Raw genomic sequence first — 26017 nt, forward strand, 5'->3', positions numbered from 1 at the left:
ACAAAATCAAGTGTGTACTCATTTTCGCCCATTGCTTGGACAAAATCAAGTTGTTAACTCTTCTAACTGCGTATCAAGAGGTAAAGCCATTGCTTGGACAAAATCAAGTTGTTAACTCTTCTAACTGCGTATCAAGAGGTAAAGCCATGACTAGATGATAAACATTACCACCTTCAGATTTGTAGTCTTCCCCTCTTGATCCAAATATTTCAGCTGCAAAATATTGGTTACTCTCTACAGGAACTTCATGATCTGTGGCAGCTTTGTAGTAGCGACCGTCCTCATCTACATAAAGGGTACCAATTTGCCGTTTCCCATCTTGAGCTTTGTACAGAAAAATACTTGACAGATATGTGTAGAGTTCTGTAAGTTGATCCTTGTACAACATTTCTATCTCATTGTCAATGTATTTTCCGTGCCTCATGTAAATTGATCCCAGACAGCAGTCTTCCATGAAATCTGGATGTGGGTGTAGTACATTCTTTGCTATTTCAACTTCCACATATTGAGATGTCCGAGTTTCCTCTGTATCTTTCTTTGTCTTGATGTACAAATTCCGATTTATATCCTCATAGCATGGCAATCCTTTGTAATGGCTAATTAAATAGAGCCCACTTTGCTCTCTTGTAATTTTTGTGGATGTACTTGAAGCTTCGTCTCGGTTGGTCTGGTTCCTTTGAGACGCCATTGCTTTCGTCTTGACTCCCTTGTTGTACCTGTTCAGTGATAGCTCTTATAGCTTGCCTCAAAGCTACTAAAAATTATTAGCACCCTTGTGTCGGTCTTTTTCGCTTGAGGTCCTTCAGCTTTTGTGGATGCCTTAATCTCTGAGTTTTCTGAACTGGGCTTTGCTTGAACTTCTTAGCTCCCTTGCTTTCCAAGGCTGATACTATCTTGTCTGGCTTCTTGCTTTGCCTAGAGCTTTTTAGCAGGCCTCGATATATTGGAAGCACTGTGATAAGTTATGCAACTTACCACTATTCTACAACGACTGCTCCCTTCGTAGCGATTCTTGACTCGAGCTAACTTGTGTTCACTTTAGCACACAATCTACAAAATTCTATTTAGCTGGCAAGCTTTTTCACAATGAATGTAAAAAATCTTGATGTGCCTTTGATGGCCACACCTGTTTCGTGGGCTCGAAAGTGACTTTGAAGTTCACTTTTAGCTGAACTAAACTTAAGCTAGCACAAGAGAATTATGCACAAGTTGCAGTGATTTGCTAGCAAAAATCGTGTGTTAAAGTTCTCCAAAACTTGCGACTGTTGTTGCAAAATCAAGATTCCTTGTGTATGGTCTTACTGCTACCAGATTTGTGTATGGACATACACTAGGCCGTAGTTAACTTTTACACCTTTCCACCGGTGACCAATGGTTTTCTCAAAAGATAATTTCAATCTGCTAACTTAGCAGTCTTCAATACCGTGACCGTTTTTTCACAATTCTTTCGAATTATCGGTTTTAGACACTCTTGACTTCCGGATGCATTTTGAGGCCTTAAACGATGTTTTTTTCAAAGTTGACCGAGACGGTTGCCGTGGGCATACATTTATGTCAAGTTTTGCTCTAAGATCTGCAGAGTCGCTCTCGGGCTATGTTTTGATATAAAAACTTTTCCGATCCGATACCGTTTGTGAAAGTTATGACCAAAATAGTGAAATGCAGTTTAAAAATGTCCAAATTCAATTTTAAAAGAAGATTTGGGATCTCTGTGACACTGTCCTATATGGTCAAAATTACAGTTGGACCCTAGAACTGGCCTAGAGACATCCTACGCGTAGGATGTCTATATGCTCAGAATTTAAAAAAATTTGGTCCAGAGACACCCCTTAAGTCCAACAACACAATGGGATGATCAGAATTTCATTTGGACCTAAAAATGGCCTTGAGACATCCTACGTGTAGGATGTCTTTTTGCTCAGAATGACTTGAAATTTTCACCCCAACTTCTCCTTGATGTGCTGATCACTGTGGTGTGCTCATAGGTTGGTTTGGAGTCCTAAATCAAGCTAGAGACATCCTACGCTGTCGTGCTGTGACACGTACATAGTGGAAACGCATCCTACAAGAGTTATCTTGTAATTTTTTAGATACATAATTATCTTTCCTATAATGTACATATGCATATTTAAGTATAATAATAACCTTCTATCTCATCCTATTATTTATCTCAAGGGTAACCTATTCTTACTTTACCATAAAAAAAATACTATGGGAAAAGCGTGAATAGCTCCACCTCCTTAACTTGGGGCAAAAAGAATTGATTCTTTATTTCTACTATTTCATTATCATCTCACACCCTAGCTAGATCCTATATCTAAGTAAACTCCAATATATATATATATATATATTCTAGGTATTTTTCATATTTTTCTTATATTTCTTTTTAAATAGCTACTAGGAGGAAATCAAATCCTAGTGGGACACTAGGTGGCATGATTTCAAAGATACACTTATTTTAATGCATTATTGCAAGAATGATTACAAAGCTTTGTCAAGGAGCAATGTCATGCTTTCATATGGCATGAGGTGTCCTTTGGAATCAAATGAAAGTCTAGGCTAAGGGGACCACAGGAAGACTTTTGCTGCCAGAAATGGACCCTATTTTGATGATTTTTTTACACAACGTTTCAATTCTAATTGGAAAACAATTTCAAAATACAAATCGTAGCTAATGAGCTGAAGTTTTTGTCCATATTTTTACTTTTTTATTTGGAGCCACGGTTGAGGAGATATGATCAAAAAAATGGACCCTAGTCTGCCCACATCATGCAGGGACAGCTCATTTCCAACTTTTTCAGTTTCTATTCACACTCGCTCCTCTCTTCTTGTGTAAACCCTTGGGGGTTCCCTTCACCTATAAAAGGGGACCTCTTCTTCCTTGAAAAGTAACTCAAGCATTCAAGCTATTGATGAGAGGAATTCTTGAGGGACTGAGTAGTAATGCCTAATTGTACTTAGCCATTAACATAAGCCCAAGCCTACACTTTCTCCTAGAGGAAGACTAGCCATTCTTGTACGCTATCCTTGGAAGATCAACTCTAATCAAAGAAGGTGTTGGAATTGGCGTATCAATCAACGTTGAATTCTCCCCTCTTCTTCTCTCTCCCATCAATAATGGTGCCGAAGGGTTTCAAGTAAGATGTGTTCTACATTGATGTTTTCTTGATTTCTTGTTTTTTTCATTTTCATCTCTAATCCAACACACATATATATGTATCTAATTTCATCTCCTTAACCAAACCTATCTCTCTCATTCTCAGTAATTCATCCTCTGTAAAAATTTTAGATTCTCTTTGCTATAGGTACATCTCTCCCCGCAATATCCTTATTGCCTACGGGCAAGAATAGGGCTTGGGAGGGAAACTTCTCATCTCTTCACTTCTCTCATATCTACATTTCTCACATACTATCCTAGATGAATAATCCACATGATGATAATTTCTATCGCTTTCACTTTGTACGATCTATTAGAATTAACGTATGGATTAGCTGTAAAATACACTTTCAACAACGTATAGTGTTTTTCTTTGGCCCAGAAAGGCTCAATGAAATACTTCTATCACCGGATCCCATCATACTACCTCTCATAGACTATAATTTTTCTTTTGATGTAAGCGTAGTTATCTTTCTATGAACCAAGAGGATTTGTACACACAATTAATTCCAATCACTAGACAAAATATATATATTATGGTAAGCACAAAACTACAATTTCAAAGAACAATTCGTAGCCTATTTGGTCAAGCAAGATTGAATGCCATTAACTCATCTATTAACCCTTTCATACTACCCATGATACGATATGACTATAGCCTTGATGTTTTCATCTTTGTGTTGTTTGGACACTCTCTTTTGTGTTCTTTCTTTGTGCGTGTGAGTTCAAGAGAGAAAGAGTGGGGCTTCTTTGATCGCACTTCCTTCCAAACCTTAGTCTTCATGGCATCTATGGTTTAACTCCTTCATATAGTTTTTTTTGAGTTCTCTCACAAACTCTCACAGCCATAAGCCCGGTGCTTTCCCGGCAAGACCGCAAATTTCTCAACATATTTTTGGTGAACCCAACGCGAACAAGCCGGTGTGAGAGTACATAAAGGTGGCTAGCAAAGTGGAGCAGCTATATGCTGAAATGAAAGAGCTTACAGACAGATGCAAATGGCTTGAAGAAGAAGACCGGATTCAAAAAGCGATTGAAAGCGCTAGGCAATCCGTATATAATGAGCTTAATATATTTGAAGGCTATGATCCAGAAGGATATCTTGAGTGCTATGTGACAGAGATAAGGCTTCAAGCAATTTCAGAAGCTAGGATGATTGCAACATTTGTTGAATTTGTGAGTGATGATTTCAAGCACCAAGTTCAAGACTATGCAAGTGTATATGCAAGCAACTGGGGTGAGTTTTCTATAGCTATAACACAAGTATGCTTGTAACATCAAGACCAAGAGATGGAGCAGAGTGGAAGTGGATGTGACCAGCTAGAGTTAGTGTCTCCTGTAAGCCATGCAAGTGTCAACACATCCATACAGGCTAATTTAGAAGCAATACTAGATGCATATCTTTTGCAAGATGCAAATTTATTGTATGTAGATGAAGCAGACATAGTGGGCTATTTATGCACGTTTGGGTCTTGTAACCTTCGTATCTCAAGATAATGACTCTCATGATGCTATCCAAGAGCCTGAAACGGCTCAAAGCGACTTAGAGGATGAAACTCGTTGGCTATGATAGATGATTTGGACGCTCCTTTTGATTTGTTTGAAGATGCACATGAGTGTATATACAAGGATGAGGATGCTATGGTTTTGACAGAGGATGTGAAGGGAAAGCAGGTGGAAGACGGCTATATTAGTGATGTGCTACAATCTACTTTTCAACAGATCCAGGAACTTTTACCAAGCTTAGAAGAGCGGGATGCCTATACTGAAGACATATACCAGGATGAAGAAGCCATTATCAATGCTTTCCTATGCGAGTTTGATGCATGTGGTACTACCCAAATGGATATGCCTAGCTGCGAAAGTGCTAATTTCGAGGGGGTGACTGGAAATCTCTTCCTTTGTGAGTATAGCTCTGCTAGTAGCATTGCGGATTGTGAAGTACCTCAACTAGACGAGGTGGAAGAAGAGGAGTGCATTGACAGAGTAATATGTATGTCTTGTATATATGGGGTAGCAGATGTGATGCAGATGAATCATGAAATTGTGCCTTATTTAGAGCTATATGCAGCAAGCTTTCACAATTCCATGTTAGAGGAAGGAATGACAGATGCAAATTCTCTCTTCCTTTGTGAGTATAGCTTTGCTAGTAGCATTGCGGATTGTGAAGTACCTCAACTAGACGAAGTGGAGGAAGAGGAGTGCATTGACAGAGTAATATGTATGTCTTGTATATATGGGGTAGCAGATGTGATGCAGATGACTCATGAAATTGTGCCTTATTTAGAGCTATATGCAGCAAGCTTTTACAATTCCATGTTAGAGGAAGGAATGACAGATGCAGATTCTCTGCATGAGGATTGGGGTTCTGCGGATGAAGCTATAATCTTCAAGATTTACAAATCAAAGATAGAGAAGTGTTTGGTTATGCTATACATGTTGAAGTGGCATCAGAGGATAGAGTAGAAGAGCAAGAAACCTCTTCGGATATGGTCTATGATTGGGGTGATATTTCTTATCTGTGTGAAGATGCAAATAAAGATGCTTGCCATAAAGTGCCTACTATATAGGGTTCTAAGAATTTCGGTTGCCTGCAGGTATGCAAACAATATCTGAGGCATAAAAGGGATTTAGGTCTTGTGTCACAGGGTATAAATTGCAAGCAGGTTTGTGATCATCTATCTACTATGGATAGGAAGGGTATACATGGTGATTCCTTGAAGCAAGAAGAGGATGCTAGCTCTATGTTGACACCAGAGTCATGTAATGAAGAAGGGTTCTCCCTAGATGAGTGGAGACATGATTCAGTTGAAGATAATTTAGGGATGGGTCAAAAAGGAAGAAGGGGTGAAGATATTGTGTCAGAGACTAACTCCAAGGAGGTTTTTGAGCAGTCGGTTACAAGTGACCGGGAGCATACCTACTAGGATGAATTGGAAAGGAAATTAGACACCATATTTGAGAGGTATGCAAAGTTTTATGATGTAAAGATGGAGAGGTATTTGGTAAAAGGTGAGAGAATTGATGAGAGGTTTACCATGCATATTTCTGAGGTTTCTCTCGATGTTGAGAAATTTTGTCCAGAGGATTCTTTTGAGAATGAAGATGCAGATTCAGACTTCTATGCGAAAGAGGTACATATGGATTTACAGGTTGGTGAGAAGGTCGAAGTGCAGTTTCAAAAATCTTTCAAGTATATTACAGGAAGCCTGGAAGTGGTTTTTGAAGAGGAGGATGAGGAACTTATGTCTCTACGTCATGAAGATTTTGCGCATAATGAAGATTTGTTACATATGTTTTGGAGACAGATGTATATAACAATTCCTTCTAATCCGAGAGGAATTAAAAGATGCAGAGAATCTCAATGCTAAGTACAATACAAGTTTTTGAGTTACCCATATGATCCTCGAGGAGGTCATGGGATGACAGGGGATACAATTTCTTTCACAAGTTACCATCAGGTTGGCACATGCCGGAGGATGTGCAGGTTTAGAGGGGGTGGATGTCATGCTGTGACACGTACATAGTGGAATCGCATCCTACAAGAGTTATCTTGTAATTTTTTAGATACATAATTATCTTTCCTATAATGTACATATGCATATTTAAGTATAATAATAAGCCTTCTATCTCATCCTATTATTTATCTCAAGGGTAACCTATTCTTACTTTACCATAAAAAAAATACTATGAGAAAAGCGTCAATAGCTTCGCCTCTTTAACTTGGGGCAAAAAGCATTGATTCTTTATTTCTACTATCTCATTATCATCTCACACCCTAGCTAGATCCTATATCTAAGGTAAACTCCAATATATATATATTCTATGTATTTTTCATATTTTTCTTATATTTCTTTTTAAATAGCTACTAGGAGGAAATCAAATCCTAGTGGGACACTAGGTGGCATGATTCCAAAGATACACTTATTTTAATGCATTACTGCAAGCATGATTACAAAGCTTTGTCAAGGAGCAATGTCTTGCTTTCATATGGCATGAGGTGTCCTTTGGAATCAAATGAAAGTCTAGGCTAAGGGGACCACAAGAAGACTTTTGCTACCAGAAATGGACCCTATTTTGATGATTTTCTTACACAAGGTTCCAATCCGAATTGGAAAACAAATTTAAAATGAAAATCGTAGCTAATGAGCTGAAGTTTTTGCCCATATTTTTACTTTTTTATTTGGAGTCACGGTTAAGGAGATATGATCAAAAAAATGGACCCCAGTCTGCCCACATCATGCAGGGAAAGCTCATTTCCAACTTTTTCAGTTTCTATTCACACTCGCTCCTCTCTTCTTGTGTAAACCCTTGGGGGTTCCCTTCACCTATAAAAGGGGACCTCTTCTTCCTTGAAAAGTAACTCAAGCATTCAAGCTATTGATGAGAGGAATTCTTGAGGGACTGAGTAGTAATGCCTAATTGTACCTAGCCATTAACATAAGCCCAAGCCTACACTTTCTCCTAGAGGAAGACTAGCCATTCCTGTACGCTATCCTTGGAAGATCAAATCTAATCAAAGAAGGTGTTGGAATTGGCGTATCAATCAACGTTGAATTCTCCCCTCTTCTTCTCTCTCCCATCAATAATGGTGCCGAAGGGTTTCAAGTAAGATGTGTTCTCCATTGATGTTTTCTTGATTTCTTGTTGTTTTCATTTTCATCTCTAATCCAACACATATATATATGTATCTAATTTCATCTCCTTAACCAAACCTATCTCTCTCATTCTCAGTAATTCATCCTCTCTAAAAATTTTAGATTCTCTTTGCTACAGGTACATCTCTCCCCACAATATCCTTATTGCCTACGAGCAAGAATAGGGCTTGGGAGGGAAACTTCTCATCTCTTCACTTCTCTGATATCTACATTTCTCACATACTATCCTAGATGAATAATCCACATGATGATAATTTCTATCACTTTCACTCTGTACGATCTATTAGAATTACGTATGGATTAGCCGTAAAATACACTTTCAACAACGTATAGTGTTTTTCTTTGGCCCAGAAAGGCTCAATGAAATACTTCTATCACCGGATCCCATCATACTACCTCTCATAGACTATAATTTTTCTTTTGATGTAAGCGTAGTTATCTTGCTATGAACCAAGAGGATTTGTACATACAACTAATTCCAATCACTAGACAAAATATACATATTATGGTAAGCACAAAACTACAATTTCAAAGAACAATTCGTAGCCTATTTGGTCAACCAAGATTGAATGCCATTAACTCATCTATTAACCCTTTCATACTTCCCATGATACGATATGACCATAGCCTTGATGTTTTCATCTTTGTGTTGTTTTGACAGTCTCTTTTGTGTTCATTCTTTGTGTGTGTGAGTGTAAGAGAGAAAGAGTGGGGCTTCTTTGATTGCATTTCCTTCCAAACCCTAGTCTTCATGGCATCTATGTTTTAACTCCTTCATATAGTTTTTTTTGAGTTCTCTCACAAACTCTCATAGCCATAAGAATGGTGCTTTCCCGGTAAGACCGCAAATTTCTCGACAACGCGTAGGATGTCTAACTGCTCAGATTTCGTCCAAACTTGATCCCAAGATTCTCCTAGTGCTGAGCAACCCAATGGTATGCTTAGAATTGAATTTGGATGCCAATAGGTCAAGATTTGGGCTGCATAAGCTTCTAGTGCACTCCAAGAGTAGGATGTCTGACAATTCTTGTCTTTGCTTAGTAAATAGGCCAAACAAGGTCCAAATTCACTTTTGAAAAAAATATTTGGAATCCTTGAGACACTTAGAACCTCCCTATATGGCTACAATAGAATTTTGACCAGTTTATGACCCTTGAGACATCCTACACGTAGGATGTCTTTTTGCTCTGTTTCAGCTCAAACTTGCACTCTAACTTCCCCTTGATGTGCTAAACTCACAGCTATTTTTACTTTTTGATTCTGACACCTATAGGTTGGTCAAAGGATCAGGAATCTATTCGAAAAGCCTGATGTCTATTCTGATGAATTCCCAAGTCAAATCAACTCCAAATTGGACCAAATTTGCCTAGGAGGCTTATCTAAGGCTATATGACAGCATGGTATGGTCACAGGAGAATTCTGGTCTCAGAATCATGTGGTAGACATCCTACGCGTAGGATATCTTTTTGCCCAGAATAAACCCAAACTTGGACCAAAGATTCCTCTAGTCTTCAGCAACCCAATGGTATGCTCAGAATTGAGTTTGGATGTCAAAAGACCCCAAAACTAGCTATTCTTGCCTTTTGTCTGTCCAAAAACGCTAAAGTCTATTCAATCTTCACTTTCAGTGACCCAAATGAGATGAAATTTATCACATGCACTCAATACAACATTTAGAACATGCCTATGGAGTCATCCTATGGTTTGGTCTCAAAATTAGGCCTTGGACACAATTTGGGTAGGATGTCTGGCAATTCTCGTCTTTTGGCTTTAATGTGTCAAAATTTGGTCAAATTTCCACTTTCTAGGTGAAATAGGATAGAATCCACCTTCTAAACACACTGGTAACCTTAGTTTTTCCAAAAAGTGCCCAGATCACCCTTTAGACATCCTACGTGTAGGATGTCTACTTCTTATTTTTTCAGATTGAAGTGTCTGTGATGCTTCCTTATGTTCTCAGAAAGTGCAAGTATGCTTCACATTTGCAAAAAAGAAAACAAAAATCACTCAATTTAAGCCTTTTCTGAAATTTTACGTTTTCTGACTCCGCCTTTTGGCTTTTGGTCAACAAAAATAGGGAAAAACATCAAGTCAATATGTTACTAGGGTGAAATCTACCCTCTGAACCCACTGGTAACCTCAGTTTCCCCAAATTCCCTGCCAAAAGTGCTCTAGAGACATCCTACACGTGCAAATTTTTTCTGGTAGTAGTACTGCCTATGCTCTGTAGAGCTCTCAGCAATAATCACAGAAACTTTTATACTTCAAATCAGCTCCCAAACACAATTTACCGTCTTTCCTCCTTAGCGTTTTCCACTTCTCTGATGAGCCTAACAGCAAATAAGACATGCATAAATTACTCTAGATCAACATCAAGATATCCTACTTACCCTACTCCTACTCATCATGTGAGATGGTGATTTTGATGTCTTGGTTGCTTCTTGGCCTCACACGGACTCTCAAGTCAACCTACCACCACATCTACCACTCCAACTCCTACACTCTACACCACAACCTACTACTACCCAATACTACCTAAGATGGAAGATCTAGGCTAGACATGCTCCCTAGACTGCTCCTAAGACCTAGAGAGTCCACCAACCTCTGATCCTATCTAAATGTATGAATATACTCTGGCAAGCCAGAGGGACCTCTATCCTCCTCGACTAGTCTCGATCACCTACTTAGGGCCCTCGTCCCCGGTAGCAGCGCCAATGTTGGACAGATACGCCGTGACGGACGTCAGCATAGCGAGAACTCACCTAGTATATAATGTCAACGAAGGACGGAGCTCGACCTGCACGTGCGTGGAAGCAAGCATAGGGTGTCAATCTACACTCGACCGACTCCTGACTAATTCCTAAAGAGGTTTCTACCCAATGTCTAAGCTACAATCTTCAAGAGTGCTTAAGAAGAGATTTCCTACAATGCTTACAAGAGTCAAACACCTTCAAACAGTCTTGAAATGCCATAGAGCTTGAAGGAGACCCTACTAACACCAATAGGTCGCTCTCCCTAAGGTCCATGAACCAAAATCTCAACCCGAAACACCTGTGCAAAATCGCGTAGGATGTCTGGCGGAAATTTGCAGGTCCTCGTTTTTGAAAACTAAAGTTCCTAATGTGTAGCTCTACTTAAGGCAAACGCGTGGATATGTTGAAATGCAGAAACGGACAACGTATGCTCACCGAATCACCAGATGAAGCTCGCAAAACCGGACCGTACGTGCGCAATGCAGGTATTGGCGCGTAGCTCTTGTCGGGGGCACTACATGCTACACTTCTCCACACTCAATTTCGACCACTGGTATGCGCATACACAGTACGCTCACTCACAGACAGTAGATCAGATTATTAGAAGTCTCCTTACAAAGCTTTAGGTTTTGGCTTATATACTAAGCCTTAGAAAACCTAATGTCCGACCAAAATGACCTTATTTGTCCCTAGGCTTCTATAGAGCTTAATCACAACATCGTGAGCTGGCATCGTGAGGAATCCATGAAAATATGGGACCTCCTCTGCCATGTTTGATTGCCACAAAAACACTAACATGAGACGCCAAAAGCTCAATGGATGTCGATGGATCGCTCCAGTACCTAATCCACCTCACACTGGGTAACCCGTGTTGGGGTAAATCCCCATATGCCTGGTTAGGCCAGGTGACCGCACACTATACTTATTCATTATGTACATAATAGAATAAGGGGGCTCACATGTGGAGAGTGAGTTTTAGCCCCTACAAATACAAGGTCTTCTTATCTCCTCTCTTCTCCATTGCTGCACACACTCACACACGCTCTCGCTCGTGCACTTTAAGTGTTATCAGAGCATGACATAGTTGGTGCAAGAGATGTCAGACTATTGTTGTTGAGTGGTGCATCATACATGTTGCAAGATGTACGCCATGTGCCAGGTTTGACGCAAAGAGTGTGTGCACGGATTTGCAGAGAGTTTGCCAGCATTTTTAGCATGATTGAGAGCTGAATATTCAGCTGATTTGGATGCACATTTAGTACACATTTGCTACATGTTTGATACTCGTTTATATTGCCATGTGGATGCACATGATGTGCGCTTTTCGGTGGATGCCTTGCAATGGCATATCAATTTGTGCCATATTTTCGTTGGTTTGTATCCAAGTTTATGCTAGTATATGCCTCGCTTGTAGAGTGCGGTTGATGCACTTTGTGTTTCAAATTACAGGATTGTTTTCCAAGTTTACGGAGTTGAGACTTCGAGGCACCTCGTTATGCTTGAGTGCGGATTTTGTGCATGATTTGCTCATGGTTTTGAGCATGTTTATGGCATGTATGGTTATTATGGTTAGATAGCCAAATACTGCCAAAACTTTGCAGGATTTTTCTTGCGAGTTTATTTGTTTATGCGCATGGTTTGCAATCATGTTTTGATTGCATGTGGCACTCACTGCTTGCTTTGCCGTAGTGTTTTGGCATCGCATTGTGAGAATGTTTGCTCACTGGATTATGTCATTTGACATACATGTGGTAATCTCTTCAAGAGAGACATTGTTGATGATAGTTTCATTGATTACCACATAGTGCTCTTGGATTAAAGTAGGTTTTTTGGCATCATTTTAGGGATTTTGCTCATTCTTTTTCATTATGTACATTGATCAAATATTTGTTGATAGTTCTCTTAGACAGCTTATGCCAGCTTATGTTGTATTTTGACAGTACTTAGTGTATGAGCTAGCCAAGATTTGGCTATTGTCAGTTGATCAACTTGTGTTTGGTCTTGTCACAGGTTATCGCCATGTATTTGGCATGTACATCATTGTCAGGGTTTGTGCTTTTCCATACAAATTTTGATGGTTCAAACTTTAAGCATTGGAAAAAGCAGGTATGCATGATGCATTGACTCAGTTGGGCCAAGTGTTGCAACTACATGGCATGGATGCTAGGCTAGAGTCTATGATTGACGATGAGTGGGAGGACTTGGTTGAGCTTACACGTTCGACAATCATGTTACACCTTGATGAGTCTATCTATTGCATTGGTTTGGATGCATGTACAACTAGAGAACAACATCAAGTTTTGGAGACCCACATTATACCAAACTAAACTAAAGGCGCCCCCTCCTAAACTAAAGGAGTCACTTCAATATCCAAAGTAAAAGTTACAGCCAAGGAAGAAGCGACAATATATTTGTATTTGTTGCAATTGTTTTTTAAACCCATTTGATCAATGGGGAATAAAGGTCTGTGGAAAAATCTAGCCATAACATCAAAGAATAATTAAGAAAATATTCCTCAGTTGGGCTCAGGATCCAAAGTGGTTCACTGACACTACGATTGTTGTCTTTACTAGCGCCCCCTAAATCAGACCTAAAGGAGTGACCACTGTCTCCTATCGTACTCTACGATTGTCCTTTGACTTTCACTATCTTTGCAATTAACTACCTCTGATCTTCTACCGAATTTCCTTTTTGTGTCAATGTTCCAAACCCATATTTACCCTAACTTGGTTAGAGTACACGTCAAACATAAACTTTTTCAACCGTTTCAAGTAAATGACCCATTCATTTTACATATTCACTTGTTCCCTTAAACGAGCGCTTTTGTTCTTCAACTGTTAGTTAAATTGATGGCAAAGAAGTTATAAAAAATGACACTGTTAGTGGTATTAACTACGAAGGGCAAGGTAATAATACCACTACCACTATTAGTAGTTAGGACTACAAAGAGAGGTCACCAGCAAGGACGGTGGACACTACCTTATGAAACCTTCCCTAGCCATCTTACGGACCTACCCTCTCAAAAGGGAGTAGCCGAAAATCGGTTCAAGCCTACACGAGTGTAGGTTTCCTTATTTCCTTCCCTTAATGTCACTTTTTGTTCTGCGAAAAAAAAACTAAATAGAATGCAAGAATTCAATCTCAATGTTGCACCGAGTTACTCACGGCCCAGACCCCTACTGTTGAATGAGGCAACAAACAACTCGTTTAATCCTCGGTGTCGGGTTCTGATTCTCTAACCAAACTAAAGGTAGTTTGCGTGCGTGGTAATGGATGGTAAAACTTATTCTCTCTCAACAAGAATCTCTTGTGCTTCGGTCTTGGATTTGAATATAGCAAGTTAACATTAACTAATGGTCTTTGATAGCTTAGCGAGTGTGTTTTTGTCCTGCAAACTACCTATAGGTTAGATAATTTCTTTTGACAGATGGATAAAGTAGTTCTAGTTTTTCTTTGAGCATTGCACAATAACTAATATGATAGCTCCGCTTCCACAGAGTGAGTTCGATGATTCATCATCAGATTGAAAAATCAATAATCAATGTTAAGAGGTCAAGTATTCCACCTAGACAATTATGACCAAAGGCGTTGAACCTTCCAATAACATACAATGGAAATAGATAAGTAGCCAATAGGATCCAAGAATCGTATCTGCCTTGCAAAACATATAAAACCAAAATGTGGCCTTGACGAGCATAAATGCATGCCAAAAAGAGCCTTTTAGTTTCCCTTACTGTGGAAGCCACGGGCTTTAGCAAGGGATAATAACAAAAGGGGTACAAACAAAAGTGACAAAAGTAAGAGTGCAAGTAAAGTCCCCATCCGTATGGTTAGTTCGATTTTTAAAAAAGTTACGACTCGGAACAAAAGGAGATACCTAATCCACAACCTTAGCTAATTTAGTGTCAAGTAACTTTAGTTAACAAATTAGTAATTGAGGTAGCCACCAACCCTATCAATCAAATGGGATGATTGCAGGGTTGCTGATATTTAAATATACACTATCGCAAATGATACAATCTATCGGCTTTACAGTGTCATAGACGAAGCCGTTAAGTCCACTGCGTTTTTTATCTCAATAGCCTTGACTTGCTAGATGTAGCCAATGCGGCTATGTCAACCTGGTGGTCCTAAGATGATGGCAATCCTAACAGCTCCCTTTTCCATTCCCTTTCACGCAAGCATGGTTGTAATTTATGTGTTTTTTAAATTTCTTTTTCTATCTTGATTTTTCTCTTTTCTTATCATATATTCTTTCATTTTATTTATTAAAATTTAGATTATCATGCCGAAGTAAATGGGACAGAAAGTCGATCTAGGAAAGTTCAACCTCTTCATGATGATGAAAGTGACACTACTTTTGTTTTGGATCCCTTTCATTTTCAATTTCATGTTTTCATCTTTTTACACGCTCCCGTGGATATTAAGATAAGAACATGCCTTATAACAAAAAACAAAACAAAAATAATAGAAAGCAAAACGAGATTTGGTCCCAAGCAATATCCGTGGAATGACATGCACTACTAATGACACGAACTCTAACCAGAAACAAACAAGAAAACAGAGATTGTTAGTTGCCACTTTAATAGATGGGATGTTTATCCAACTCTCAGTCCTTGATTTAATAGAAAGGTAGCTACCCTTACAGCCACAAAAGCAAAAGGCCTAGAGCACACATAGGACAAACAATCAATGAGTGTAAGCTTGTTGCTTGACAATCGATGGTGCTGACTACACCGAGGGACTCATTATCCTAATAGCAAAAAAAGTAAGACAATGGCAACCTGGGGATTGTCACTGAGCATCCCTAGACACCCAAGAAAAGTAAGTTATTGATGGATCTTTCATTCTAGGTCTAAGAAGAACCATTTATGCTTGTGGCATCTTCTACAAAGTTTAGCTCACAGCTAAGCATCCAGTTAGGAAACGGGTCAACGCCCATGAAACTCTAAAAATGGAAGGCATGCCTCGTTGTATGCTCTTAGAAAGAGGATTCTCCACCAAGATCCAGGGCTAACATGGAGACCGACTTTATTGATTATTAATTATAAATAACAACGAATCATATGTAAGGTAAAGGTATTTAAACTCGTATTAAATCACTGTCTTAATTGTCTTTGTTTAAAATTATAATTAAAATCGTACTATAGTTTAAAATTCCTATCTTTTTCCATAGCTAAAAGAGAAGACGCTAACATGACAGGAAGAGCCATATGAGATCATCAGTCTCATGTACGGTGTGTGGCAGTATGAAGAGCTTGCAAATGACCTCACCAACAATAGGTGGAAAGGAAAGGAGGAGATAGGTTTCATGAAAACTGCGGTGTAGAAGTACGAGGTGGAGAGAGAATTAGAGAGAGGGAGTGAGATTTGGTTGGACTACAAGAAAAGAAATATGGCCGATGGGTGCTTGTGTGTGTGTGTGTGTGTGTGTGTGTGTGTGTGTTTGTGACGTGAGATAAAAAAGGCAGTGCCATACCCATACTGTGTGGTCAGGTTTTACCACAGCCATGAACCTCACAAAAGTAGCATGGTGGTCAAAACTGAACTAGGAAGTGAGAGTGAGATGGAAAGAGAGCTCGTGGTTTTCCATGACATATGGTGAGGTGGTTGCTGAGTCCCAGAGGGGAACAATGTAGGGAAAAAGTCGGCAGGGGAGTACAACCATCAATAGCCGTCTTACGTTGTTGGTGCATACATTGGATGTTTTTTTAAAAAGTGTTTGTGGGCCAAAAGAAAAAAGGGAGCGAAAGTAACTATAAGATGCCATTGGCATGGAGGGGGGAGAGAGAGAGAGAGAGAGAGAGAGAGAGAGAGAGAGAGAGAGAGAGGGAGAGAGAGAGAGAGAGAGAGAGAGAGAGAGAGAGAGAGGGAGAGAGAGAGAGAGAGAGAGAGAGAGAGAGAGAGAGAGAGAGAGAGAGAGAGAGAGAGAGAGAGAGAGAGAGAGAGAGAGAGAGAGAGAGAGAGAGAGAGAGATCGTGATCTATTGCTCTCAAGCCATGCACACATCATGTGCCGAATAGACATGCAACGATAGGCGGGTGTAGCTATAGTAGGTAGTTGGGGAGGGTGGGAAGCAACCCTGCATGCCGAGATAACTTGAGGAAACAGTGTTGGATGGTGCCTTAAGATAAATAACAATGCGATAGTGGCAAGTTGAAAAAGGGTTGACAGGCTCCATAGGGAACTTTATTGCCCTTATCAAGTGGGAATATATGAAAACTACTGGCTTGTTATCCCACAGCTCATACAAGTTTGCTTGTAGGGATTTATACCAATGGCCCGTGACCATATAAGTATGCTTCTCTACCTTGTTGCCCCATGCATCAATTTGCTCGTTAGTTGTTAGGCCCTTAGCTACTACACACTTCAAAATGTAGAATTCAACAGCCTCCTCATTATTCTCTTCAGAAGTGATAGCAAAATTGTCTCCAGGTGTGAGAGCATCGCTTAAGGAGTCATAATGACCTGCATAAGTGGCACCATGGAACTCCGTATGACTGGGAATCATTAGCAAGTGGCTCTAAAGTGTGATATTGCCACTTCTCCACATGTGATCTGTTCATACAGTTTCTCCAATGGCCAAGCCTGCAAGGAAAACAAAAGCATGACAACCAGTTTGATCGCAATGCACAAGTGTTGCTCTCAGTATACCCATTCACACAGTGCATTGCTCTTGAGCCCTTCAATGGTTTGCAGTCCCATTGATGGGATCGCTGAACATCGCCTAGCTTGACCTCCCAGAACACCCTACTGACCTCCCTCTTTTGCTTGTCATACATAGTAGTTGCTCTAGTATTGAGATGCATTCTCAAAAAAGAGACAACTTCAACTGCACAAGTCAACCGCACACTATTTTGCTTCAATTGCTCATGAGTTAGAGCCCTTTTAATGACAGCCCCAGCCCCATCATGTTCCCCCTTTCCATGTCCTAAGCGAAAAAAATTCCAATTCATTTCCATGCCAGTAAGGCTCCAATATCTAGCAACAAAGTAAAACGGTCGCTTTGCTTTAAATTGTGAAGCTGCGCCATCTGACCAAACCCAATGTTTTTTAAAGCTTAGCCCTTGATCTCTCAACCATTGAGCATGTAAGAGAAAAGCATGCTGCACAAATAAGGTGTCATGTTGTTTATCATCTGAGACAAAAAAGTGCATGGTCTTCTTTATTGCACCTAATGCGATGCGGAAATAAGTAATCAGGACAAAGATAGTGACCTGCTTAGTGTACCAATGCATTGACTGGATCTCATTTTGCTCCTTGAAGGAGTAGTTCTCTGCAAAGTCAACGACGGAGACAACCACATCATCTGGAAACAAAGAAATGTAGTCCTTGAACTGTTGTGCTTGCCACCTAAATATAAAACTGTGAGTGACATACTTCTTCAAGTGGTCTTGGTACACTCGCAAAAGTTCTCTAGGTAGCATTTTCTTGTGGACAATGTCTTTCACAGTGCTCTTTCTAGCTTCATTGTTTAATCCAGTGGCACCCACTATATTTTCAAAAAACTTCACAGATACTTGCTTACTCTGCTCAAATTCTTCTCTTGGACAGATCTGAATATTACCTACACCGCATGCATTGCATGTTCCCATTAAGCATTGGTAGCTATGGAAACTATGTTCTGCAAGTATAGGGCAGAGTATAGACTCCAACAGTGAAGTGGTGCTCATACTTGCATTTTTGTATGCAAGACATCCATGGTTGACAACTTCATCATGATGAAGGCATATAGGGCAGCTGCACATGCAGCAAGAACCATGAAGATCAAAACATCGAGTCTGCATGTGATTTACTACCGTTTTAAGGAAAATCATTTGTACATGCACAATACAACAGCAGGTGTAGCGATCCCTCAATTTTCGGACAAAGAACGGTTTCATAGACTCGAAGCAACGTTGCGAAATCTGAATATCTGCATACTTTGTCTTGAATCTTAAATAAAGCTCCACCTGCAATATACATGTATACAAATGTTAAAAATAAACTTAGCATTCAAAATTGGTTAAATTGTTTCAAAACATTAAAAAGTGATTCTATATCACTAAAAACTGGTGTGCACCACTAAAAACTAGTAATGATACATTCAATAGTATTGTTTTACCTGTGAAAATAATGCACCACAAATACAAATTAGTGTAGAAACTAGTAACCATACAAAAAGGTAGAATATTAAGAGGTTGTGTGAGGACAACTTAATAGTGGTGAGAAACCGCATTCAACGTAACTAAAAAGTGATTTGGCACGACTTAAAAGTGAATTCAAACCACATGACGGTGATGAACCGCCAATAAAAAATGGTGTGCACTGCTTGAATATTGTGGGCAACGATTAAAAAGTGGTGAGTAAGGACATGAAAGTTCTGGGGAAGTTCGGAACTAGCACTTAAAAAGTAGCTTGGAGGGACAAAATACTAGGCGACAGACCAGCATTAGCACTAGATAGTAGTCCAACACAACTTGAAAGTGGAGGAGCTCTTGTGAAAAGTGTTTGATGACCACTTTAGAGTGGTGAGCCACTAGTTCAAAGTGGCCAGTCACCAATTAAAATCTAGCACTTAAAAAGTAGCTGGGAGGGACAAAATACTAGGCGACATACCAGCATCAGAACTAGATAGTTGTCCAACACAACTTGGAAGTGGAGGAGCTCTTGTGAAAAGTGCTTCATGACCACTTGAGAGTGGTGAGCAACTACTTCAAAGTGGGCAGTCACCACTTGAACGCGGATTCTGATCACTTGAATGCGGTTTCTGACCACCCGAAAGTGGGAACTTGCCGCTTGATTGCAGTGACAAGGTTTTAGATACCACTTGAAAGTTGTGTCTTGCCACTTGGGAGTGGTGCCTCATCACTTGCATGGAGTGATGACTGACGTAGTGACTTAGCACATGAAAGTGGTGTCTCACCACTTGATGACCACTTGAAATTAGTGAGAAACTACTTCAAAGTGGGCAGTCACCACTTGAACGATGATTCTGGTTACTTGAATGCAATGTCTGGCCACTTGAAAGCGGGAGCTTGCCGCTTGATTGCAGTGACCAGGTTTAAGCTATCACTTGAAAGTGGTATCTCACCACTTGACGACCACTTGAGAATGGTGAGAAACTAGTTCAAAGTGGGCAGTCACCACTTGAACGCGGATTCAAGTCATTGGAATGCAGTGTTCGGCCACTTGAAAGTGGTGTCTCACCACTTGGGAGTGGTGTCTCACCACTTGCATGGAGTGATGACTAACGTAGTACTCTACACATGAAAGTGGTGTCTCACCACTTAATGACCACTTGAGAGTGGTGAGAAACTAGTTCAAAGTGGGTAATCACCACTTTAACACGTTTTCTTGTCACTTGAATGCGGTGTCTAACCACTTTAAAGCGGGAACTTTCCGCTTGATTGCAGTGATAAGGTTTTAGTTACTACTTGAAAGTGGTGTCACACCACCTGGGAGACCACTTGCATGGAGTGATGGACTGACGTAGTGACTTAGCACATGAAAGTGGCTTCTCACCACTTGAATGCGGTCAGACACCACGTGAAAGTGGTTTTTATACGTGTAAGTGTTGTGTCCACCGCTTCATTGTGGTGTGACAGCACTTGTAAGTGTTTATTAACAAAATGTGTTCAAACTCCACTAATATGGTTTTGGTTACCATCATAAGGTGGTGGGCACCATTCGTGCAGCAGCAGTAAAAAGTCTATGGCACTACTATAACTGTTGCACCATGACTAAAAGCTGCTACATCACTTGGAAAAAGTGAGTTGCACCACCAAAAACGTTTGCACTTGTAACACCCCTACGAGTTTGTAAAACACGTCTGTTAGCATTGGGTAAACAAGACTTTTTAGTGGGTGAACACCACTTTGTAGGGTTTACGGTGAAGCGTTGGTGCATTTCTAGTAAAAACTGTTTCTTAAACATTAAAACCTGCTGCAAAACATTAAAAACTGGTTAAAAGACACTACAAAGTGGTGTGGAAACACAAGTAAAAGTGCTTCAAAAACATTTAGAACTATTGATCAACTTTTAGAAGTGGTTCAGATACAATTAGAGACCAGTATAGTAATGTTTCACCACTTTTTAATGTTGCAACACCACTAGAAAGTGGTGCAAAACACCAAAACAAGCTGTAGCACTAATAAAAAGAAGTTTAGAAACATAATGTTATGGCAGTAATGAGTTTTAGCACCAATAAAAAGTGGTATAGAAACATAATGTTGTAGCAGGAATATGAGTTGTAGCACCAATAAAAAGTGCTAAAGAAATATATCAATTACCTGAGGCTCCTCAAGAAGGTGGATTGGATGCTTTACATATGAACATCTAGCTAGTCTCTTACTGCAAACATCTTTCTTGTTGGGGGACACCCTCATCTCATCCGTCCAAAATTGAAAGACTATGTCTTTAACAGTTTGAGTGATGTGAGTTCTCTGTGCATCATCTCTATGACACGCAGATGCAGGGAACGAACCATCGGATTCACTTGACACTATTAAGTGATGTTTGGCTGAATATAAGTTTCTTTTGTGGATCCCCATAAGCTTGGCATCTTGCGGTATGCTCATGCCAGTGTTTTGCTCCTTGCTTCCACCATTCACCAACATCATCATTGCTGATTTCTTCACAAAAAACTTGTCTGAAGATCTTGGGACCTTCACATGATTCAAAGTGTTGCAGATGTTTCTCAGGATAATTGCTTCCAACTCTTTGGATTTACTCTGCATAGTAAGGAAGCAAGGATGTTGAAGAAGTTCATCTAAGATTTCCTTCCTACCACTTGCATCCATTCCCACGGTTAATGTATCAAAGTGTTGTACCATAGATTGACATATCCTTCGTTTCTTTCTTTCATCCATCTCCCCTGTATTGCTTTCCGTCACAAAGTTGACCGTCGCCTGACGCTGCTTTCGTTTTTGAGCAGCCCAATATTCCCTCATTAATTTTATGTGCTGAAGTTGAGCTTCTCTACTCAATGACGATGGGCTGATAGACAGTTCTTCACTGTGCTCCATTGTTGCGGTACTTTCAAAGGATTACTCTACAAGAAATACAATACAAATCATAACTATACGCTATACTTTTAATTAATACATGGCACTTCTTGCACTAATTAGCAAGATACTAACAAAGCATAATAAGTGTTTACATACCTCAAGAATCATCAAGTAGAAGAGGAACCTATAGAGATAGAGTTCGTGAGAGAGAGAGAGAGAGAGAGAGAGAGAGAAAGAGTGCTAAGAGAGAGAGAGAGATGAGCGCGAGCTCAAACACAAGAGGATCCATGCTTAGAGAGAGAGAGAGAGGGGGGGGGCTGAGCGATACAGAAATCTTAGCAAGAGCTCTGTGTGAGAGAGACAGAGAGGAGCTAGATAGAGCTCCAAGAGAGATCTCAGAGACAAAGAAATCTCAGACAGGTTGAAGCGGGAAAGAAGCGGCCCAACGTTCAACAGTAAATTACATTTAGTTCATTAATTGTGGTATGTTACGTTAGGAGACTTAATTGAAGTATCTTAGGAGAGTGATATTCTTTTTGAGATTTGAAGCACTTTTAAAACACTCACTTTTAACACTAGGTTGGTAATGGGACACTTTTATGTCCTGTTAAGTGACCATTTTCCTTGAAATATGTCAAGAGTTTCAAAATGGATTTTGAGGTGCTATTTGTCTAGAAAATTGTCTCATGAGCTAAAAAAAACTCGACATTTTTTTGGAATATCAATTCCATCTTTAACCTTGTCCTTGCATAATATTTCACAACCTAAACTGTGTGAAAAAACGGGTCCTGTTTTTGGCTTTTTTCAACTTTTTGCAACTATACCACTCTAGAATTCATGTTTATGAAGTCTATAATGCTAGAGAACTATCTTGAGTAGTCCTCAACATGTCCTGATGCTTCTAGGGAGAAATAAATGTTAAAGTTGTAAGTTATGACCAAATTACAAAAATTATCAAATCCTGTTTTTTAGCCAATTTTAGCTCTTCTATGATTTTTTTGGTGGCTTTCATGATATCCAAATGCACTTTTGATTCTCTATGTCGCATATTGTAACATAAAGCTAATATATCCTTGAGTTTTGGGGCACCTAATACCCTATTTTTCATAGTAGACAACGATGGTTGATTTTTTCAATTATAGAAGAAAACGAAACATTCGAGTATATCAAGTATAGCTTTTTCAATATTGTTAGTTTCTTGTGACAACTACGTGCATTTTGTAGGTAGTAACCATATCTAGTCATAAGGATCAAATTTGGCTAGATATTGAATAGTTTCAATGGGATTCTACAACTCATAATGTTGAACCCAGTTTTTTCATGTTTACTGTATTTAGCACTTCATCTTTGTCCCCAAGATTCCCCTTGGTAAGAGATGTATTATTCTTTTGACATGCTCCATGGCTCCTTATGAACCTAAAGGACAATAGGGAACTAAGAAAACATGCATATATTATTTGTATTGAGCGTGGCTATAGAAACTTTGATGATAGGTTTGAAAAATGGTAAAAATTCAACTTTTTTGTACCTATTTCTTTTGGCAAAATAAAAAATAGTGAGTGAGAAGCAATCATATGTTTTGATCACCAACCCCTTGAAGTTAACTAGGGAATTTATCTCAAGTCCTACAAAAATCCCTAATCTTATTTTTATGCAACAAAACGTAAGAAATGACTGTTTTGATGAAAATGTATTGGTCCATCAACTTTGGAGGCTTGGTGTGACCAAAAGATGAGAAATTTTACAAGTTTCTTATTTTTTCCATGTGTAGTAGGCCTTGAACTATAACCTCATGAAAGGATTTTACAAAATGAGTGGATCTACTATGGTTTTGGAGGTTTTTTTCAAAACCCTGAAAAGACACTTTTATGTCCTGTTAGGTTACCAACCTAGTGTTAAGCGCAAAAAAGCAATATCCTTGACATTACTTTCCAGGCCACCTATACATGCTTTCAGCCTATAATCACTTCTTGATTGGATAAAAAAAAAGAGATATTACCTGTGTATATCTGTTTGTAAGCTAACATGTTGCTGCTTGTAGGTTATCCTGTTGCTGCTGGCAATTTGTTTCTGTCATAACTTGGTCAAACGAACTCAGAACATAGACTTCCAGGTACTCAAAACGACGAAAACAGGTTTGGTCTACAAGTCCTCGTAGGCTGAATTGCAAAAACAGTCTTTCTTTGGCTAAAAAAGAAACTTTTAGGTCGCGACTCATAAAACCTCTATTTTTGGATCTCCACTACTTTTTCAACTTATTTTAACCCTACCCATGCATTTTAAGCTAAAACACATAAATATAAATCATTGGTATTAATAAAATTCCAATTTTAACTACGTTTTTATCATACTGTTCATAGATAGACTATCTGTTATTCATTAATCTTTATGAAATATATCTTTAGTATATTATTTAAAAAGAAGAGGATATATTTTCTCTTTTAATATCTTAAACTCATTCAGATAAGCTCTATCTAATAGACTATTCAACAATCTTTCAAATCATGCTAAACGAAAGATATGGCGTACTACATTCTTTTCGACTTTAAGAACTTCAAAATTTAGTCCTATTACAGTCCATATCGTGGTTGGGAGAGGAAGGTATGTAGGGAGATCTCATGGCTGAATATATGGGAAAAAGAGGACCTAATGTGGTCAAAAGCTGAGCACTCAAAAAGTGTGTGGTACTCACTCTCTCGCACTTGATGAGGGCATAAGGTGCAAAGTCAATGAGACTCCTCGCTAGTACCCCAACGTCTTGTCTCGCAGCATAGAGAATGGGAGCTAAGATGAATGCAGGCAATGGTGCGGATTGCACTCAAGGGGGGGGGGGGGGGGGGGGAGAGAGAGAGAGAGAGAGAGAGAGAGAGAGAGAGAGAGAGAGAGAGAGAGAGAGAGATGTACGTGCACACACACGCGCACACTCACTCAATTTCATAATGATAATGTTCAAATGAGTATAGTAAGGTTTCATTACAAAGAAAACTTAAAGCATCATAATTTCCATCACATTTATAAGGTTCTTTCTCATATTCATATATATATATATATGTGTGTGTGTGTGTGTGTGTGTGTGTGTGTGACATGTTAATGGATGGAGAGAGAGAGAGAGAGAGAGAGAGAGAGAGAGAGAGAGATGCACGTGCACACACACACACACACACGCTCACTCACTTTCATAATGAAAATGTTTAAATGAGTATAGTAAGGCTTCATCACAAATAAAACTCAAAGGATCATAATTGCCATCACATTTATAAGGTTCTTTCTCATATATATATATGTGTGTGTGTGTGTGTGTGTGTGTGTGTGAAATAGATTTTAACATTGCATACCAACAATTCAAACAAATACTCTTCATAGTTTATTAAGCAAGAAAAGAGAAACCAAATGCTCTGATACAAAATATGATCGAAATGGCCTATGAATTTTGAGAATAGCGGAATTAAGAGAATTAGAGTGAGCATTTTTGTGAGATTACTTTGAGAACATAGAGGGTGAACTTAATTGTTTTATATCATCTAGTGAAAGATTGAACAAGATGGAATTGGTGTAAACGTACGATGGAATTGACATGTTAGTTTTTGAGAATGCTTCACCACTCCCCCCTCCCCCCCCAAACATCACCACTAAAAAGTGTTGCAATTTCAGAAAAACTAAATAAAAATTTACCACTTTTTAGTGGTATTAAAGTGGTTTAGCACCACTAAAAAGTGGTTTAGCCCCAACTAAAAAGTGGTTTAGCCCCCACTAAAAAGTGGTTTAGCCCCACTAAAAAGTGGTTAATAATGCTTCTCCACTCCCCCCAAAAATCACCATTAAATGGTGTTGCAGTTCCAAAAAAACTGTTGCAATAACATAATAAAAATTTAACCACGTTTTAAGGGTCTAGCACCACTAAAAAGTGGTTCTGAGACATTCAGAAGTGTAGAGACAGTAAAGTGCCAGAACTTCTGTATATTACAAAAAGTATATTACAACAATTATCCAGAAACGTCTACATATACACCAAGAATGTACAATATATAACTTTTCTAGCACTTCCGGATGTACAATCTCATTCATCTCCATTTATAACAAAGTGCTCAAAGACTAGACTCGAAAGTTCATCTTTGGGAATGTTGATGGGGTTTGCCTTTGTATACTCCAGGGTATTGGGGGTTAGTGCCCATCTGCACAGCCATGGCAACAGTGTGCGCGTGAGGTAATCAGGGTCTTGTTCTTCATCAAGAGGATCAAAGGTGGGTGGAGATATATAGTTGTCCCAGACATTGCGCAGATTTTTATATCTGGAGTCATCTACCAGCAATGTCCGAGAGGAGTCGTATTCTGAAAACTTATTCCAAACATGGTAAAGGGGCTTCAAAGACACAGGTTCACCTGCAAGGTCTCTTGGAGCTCCAGCAATCTCTTCAAAATACGACCCCTTTTCACATTGCCAGTTTGAGAAGAGATCCCTAA

General features: G+C 39.2%; 1 pseudogene; it reads right to left on the reverse strand.

The window, feature by feature from the left end:
* Window positions 1-20958: 20958 nt before the first annotated feature.
* On the reverse strand, window positions 20959-21574 carry LOC147437909 (uncharacterized; annotated as a pseudogene).
* Between the last annotated feature and the right edge of the window lie 4443 nt (window positions 21575-26017).

The sequence above is a fragment of the Adiantum capillus-veneris genome, chromosome 17, assembly GCF_014529385.1.
Source record: "Adiantum capillus-veneris isolate H3 chromosome 17, ASM1452938v2, whole genome shotgun sequence".
Lineage (NCBI taxonomy): Eukaryota > Viridiplantae > Streptophyta > Polypodiopsida > Polypodiales > Pteridaceae > Adiantum > Adiantum capillus-veneris.